The 5,076-nt window shown below is 39.7% G+C and overlaps 1 non-coding gene across 1 annotated transcript; it reads left to right on the top strand.

The window, feature by feature from the left end:
- Positions 1-454: 454 nt before the first annotated feature.
- LOC131219757 (small nucleolar RNA R71) lies at positions 455-561 on the top strand. Its single transcript, XR_009158402.1, has one exon. It is a non-coding gene; the product is annotated as a small nucleolar RNA R71 (small nucleolar RNA).
- Positions 562-5,076: the final 4,515 nt, after the last annotated feature.

Below are 5,076 nucleotides of genomic sequence, written 5' to 3'. Positions count from 1 at the left end.
CGTATTAGAGGTCGGTCCATTGAAAGGTCTTTGATAAGTATTTACGGCATTGGATTATTCATTCAACACTTCTCGAAAGGCAGGTATTATAGGATAATTTTCAGTTATATGAATGTTGCAATCACAGATGCCGCAAACACTTTCATTAACCTTATTCTTCTTTCCTTCCATGGCCTCAAATTTTCTTATGAGCATAGTCACTTTATACTTGAGATCATCCTCCTCTTTCAAGAGATACAATCCACCTTTCTCCTTAGATTGAGTCGGCCTAGACGTCGTGTTCGATTTTGGGTAATAGTCCCATGATTGTGTTTTTTCAGCAAGACTATCGAGTTAATCCCATACCTCATCGACATTTTTATTAATAAATTCTCCATTACACATTGTCTCGACCATTTAGCGCATCGAAGATGTCAGTCCATCGTAAAAAAAATTTGTAATCCACCACGTTTCAAAGCCGTATTGTGGGCATGAACTGACCAAATCCTTGAACCTTTCCCAACATTGGTAAAATGTTTCATCCTCCTTTTGGGTGAAGTTCATGATTACTTTTCTAAGGGTAATCGTTTTATGATGTGGAAAAAATTTCTTTATAAATTCCCTTTGCATATCATTCCATGTGCCAATGGATCTAGGACGCAGTGAATGTAACCACATTTTAGCCTTCTCCTTCAAGGAAAAAGGAAAGAGTTTCAGCTTGACTGTGTCCTCAGACACATTTTGAAAATATAAAGTGGCTATGATCTCATCAAACTCTTTCAAATGTAGATATGGTTCTTTAGATTCAAGCCCATGAAACTTAGGAAGGACTTGGATAAACCCTAGCTTGATGTCCATATGTCCTGTATTTTCAGGAAAAATCATGCATGAGGGCGTACTCACCCCTGCTGGTTGTAAATAATCTCATAAAGTACGAGGCGGGGGGGCTTGATGCACCTCATTCTCATCCTGAATGTCCTCCACCCTAGGTTGGGGTAGAAGAGGTTGGTTTTCAGCCATCACTTCAATTAACTCAGGGGATTTCGAGTGGTGTCTAGACCTGCGATGGATAGTTAACCCCTCCACCAATCCTCCTTCAGTCAAGAGACATCAAGTGTTGTCACGGGCCCACTTGGGCATGAAACACTCGTAGCCCTCAATCAAATTTGAAACCTAATCCTAAGAAAGGAAAAGAAAATCTAGAAAGAAAGAGAGGGTTGGAAAGAAGTTACTAAATTGGAGTCCCTAAGTTAAAAATCAAATTAGAAATTTCTGTCTTAAAAGCCTACAAAATATGAAAGTTAGTTTTTAAATAAAAAGTCTACAAGTAGAAAAATTCTAAAAATAAATTAGGAAACAAAGTTAGATTCTAAAAGAGTTAGAATTAGAAACTTGCTAAAAAAAAAAAGAAAACAAATCCTAATCTAGAAATAACATGGAAGAAATTAAGAAAGAAATTACCAATTTAGAAACCTATCTCAGAATCCTACAAAACGGGAAAGTTGGGTTAGTTTCTAAAAAGGGAAAAACTTTCGAAAATAAATGAAAGCCTAGAAATAGAAAATTTCTAAAAAAAATAAAATAGAAAGTTGGTTTCTAAAAAAAGAAACCTAGAATAAGAAAGTTTCTAAAACTAAAATCCTAATTCTAAAAATAGAAAAAGTAGAGAAGTTAGAAAGGGTTTACCAAATTAGAAGTTTATGTCGAGATCCTACAAAATAGGAAAATAGATTAGTTTCTAAAAACAGAAAAAATTCTAACCTAAAATTAGAAAATCTTAATCTTAAACTAATCCTAAACTAGTTAATCTTAGAAAAACGTAACTGTCAATCCCCGGCAACGGCGCTAAAAACTTGTTCACACCCCAAGTATAGGGTTGTGATGTAGTAATAAACTCGATGAGACCGAGGTCAAATCCCAAGGGACTGAAACCTGTACGTAATCTGAAACTAAGTAGAACTAGAACCAGACTAAGATGTAATCTAAATCGAATAGAATTGAAGGAATAATGGTGAAATATTCATTTAAAACTTAAGGAATTCAGAGGTAGGAAACTAGGGATTCAGAGGATCCACTTGTAAAGATCAGGGACATCTTATGCCTGCTTCTAGAACTCAGCTGGACTTAGAGTCCCATCTTCATCCAGTTGAAGAGTGTAACCATGGAAATTAAGACTGAACTTCTTTTGACATAGTTTTTAAGAGATGAAAGGTATATGAATTATAATGGATTCCATCACCAAACCATGCCCAGGAGACAAAGTAAACAACAAAATTAAACTAATTACCAACCAATCAATAATGTATGAAGGTTAGGAAGGGTACCGTCATCCGACCATGCCCAGGAGACGATGGTGAACAACAGGGCTTCCTGATGTCATAAACATAAAAAGGAGAGGATCATGCTCAAAGCTATCGCAGACCCATTGTAATTTTAGTCACAACAGACCATTAAAAACTAAAAATATTCCCTTAATTAAACTAAAATCAACATCAGTTTAATCTAAACAAAGTCACAAGCAAAAAGTCTTCTCATCACGCTACAAGCTTCACCTCTTAGCCCTAGCTAAGAGGTTTAGCCAACCATGATTAGGCTAGATCTCATAAGAATAAAAGAAAACTCTAACAGATATACTCTCCCTGCTCCACGCTCACCTCCAGATCTGATATCCAACTTGAATCCCCTCTCTCCCTCTATTCTCGTTCTTTTATATGCAGGAAAGTTGGTAGGCTGGAGATCTTGCTGGAGTCGGAGAACCAACTCACTTTATGGAGCAACGTGCGTGACTCTGTTTAGGCAGAACATGGAAACTGACTCACGTTTTTCCAGCATTGTCGGTCCATGGCTGTCTCATAGGCTGGATCCGAGCCATTCAGACTCATTGAGCTTGAACGATGGTCCCCTGGGATGGCTTTGAACGGTCTGGATCATGTCCATGATTCAGATCTTGATCACCGAACGTCCTGCGGTATTGCCGCTTCTTCCGGATCGCGCCTGCTGTGGAACCGCAGGTCTGCGATAGTTGGTGGGCCCACAATCGGATTTTTACAGGAAATCCACTCTGTCCATTGCGTTCTCTTCAAAAAAACTGTTTGGATATGGACGGTTTAAATGTTCATTGGCGCAGCCCACCTGATTGATTTTTCAGCAAAGACTTTGCCGTTCAGTGCATTTGCAATCTCTGTCTGGCATATTTTAGACCAAGAACCACAAGATCTTGGTTAGGACCATCATATGCATCGAATGGATGGCTTGGATTGAGCTGATGGGTCCATATGGTGGCCCACAGAGATCATGTGTAGTGCTCTGTTCGAGCGTTTTGCAGCACGCAGAGGAGGAATTTGAATCTGCTTGGGATTTGCGGTCAAAGACGTGTTGGCCGTCTTTGGACTCACGGTGCACACGAGTGCACGGATAAGTGTGGTGCACATGACATGCTGTATGGCCCACAATGATTTGTATGAGAAATCTACACCATCCATTTGTTGTATCATCTGATTTAAGGGGTTGATACCAAAGTTGAAGCATATCCAAAGATCAGGTGGGCCCCAAAGTGATAATTCATAGGCTGATCTGACCGTTGGGCCACTTTCACAGGGATCTAAGGGATAAAATTTGACATATATGGTTCATTTATCGTCATCAGGCCATATATGAAGTTTTGAACTGAACAGATGGTGGGAACCCTGTGATCTTAAATTCTAGACCAATTTCGAGCCACCTGAGCTTCAGTTTCTCGATTTCTCGGATCTCTGATGTTTTATTTAAACCAACACGATTTAAATGATTTTTAAACTCGCAAGTATACGAATCAGATGCAGATACGGTACGTATTACGAGATCGTTCCCACGAGGACTGGTCGTCACAATTCAAATCTATGATTCTCCTTAACTAATCCAACAAATAATGGAATGAATTACTAAGCACAATTTTATGAAAAACAATTAATTAAGAACAGGGAAGAAAATTCAATCAGAGAGAGAGCACTAGGACTTTCGAATCCACCCCTAATTATCCTAACCCTTGTTTTGTCTGTTGATTCACCTTGATCTAGATTGATACCACTTATACAGAGAAAGCACAATCTGTGTCCTTAATCAGGCATACAAACTGTCTAATTCCTTTAAGCAATGCCATGAATGACATATCCCATATCCTTGGTCGGGTACATGGAATGTACATTCATTAAAGCACCCTGTTTCTTCCTCTATAGGAAACTTGTTCTTGATCAGACACAAGTACCTATAATAAGCATCCAAACAACATCCATATATATACTTTAATCAAGTTCATAGATGGAGAAGTATAGAATTTAAACCCATAAAGCCCACTTAGAGAAAGAAACAAATTAATTGAAATTCAAAGTAAATCAACCAATACAAGAGCTGATCAAATTAAGGGCTTCATCTCAGCCCTAGCTGAGAGATTAGTGACCCATAAAATCCATAAAAAATATTAAATAAAATTCATAAAAAACATCAAACCAAACAATCTCTCTCTCTCTTCTTTCTTCTCTTTCTTCTCTTTCTTCTCTTCCTTGCTCCAGATCTGGAATCCCCGGAATCCCCTGGTTCTGAATGGTTCTGAATGCCTTTCCCACGTCCAAAACTCCCATTTTATAGCTGCTGGATGGCTGAGGTCGGTGGCAGAGTCGTAGAAGGACTCGGAGTACAAATTTTTGCAGCCGTGATCGGTGGGCCCCACAGAGGCATTTTCTGGAAAATCTACCCCGTCCATTGGATTCAGGACGAAATTTCAGTCAAGAATGGGTAGTTTTGAAGGTCCATTAGCGCGGCCCACAGAAGAAATCTCAAAAAATTCAGTTTTCAACGTCCTGGGGCATTCTACTTTTGGCCTCTGTACCGCACACGTGTGTACGCATGGGCGAAGAATATCAACATGGTTTTGAAGCTCTCGAAGCCGTCTACACAATGGACGGGTCAGATCGGCCGTACGCATGACGTACGGGGCCCACAAACCTTCACAAAAACGGCCAGCGGAAGACGCTACGCGGACGCCAAACCGACGCTGCGATGATTGTGGGGCCCATTCCTGGACTTTTCACAGGAATCCACGTCGTCCATTGGTTTCAGCTC

This window comes from Magnolia sinica, chromosome 11 (assembly GCF_029962835.1).
Source record: "Magnolia sinica isolate HGM2019 chromosome 11, MsV1, whole genome shotgun sequence".
Lineage (NCBI taxonomy): Eukaryota > Viridiplantae > Streptophyta > Magnoliopsida > Magnoliales > Magnoliaceae > Magnolia > Magnolia sinica.
Note: the sequence above shows the minus strand (reverse complement) of the source record. Positions and strands in the feature narration are given on the sequence as shown.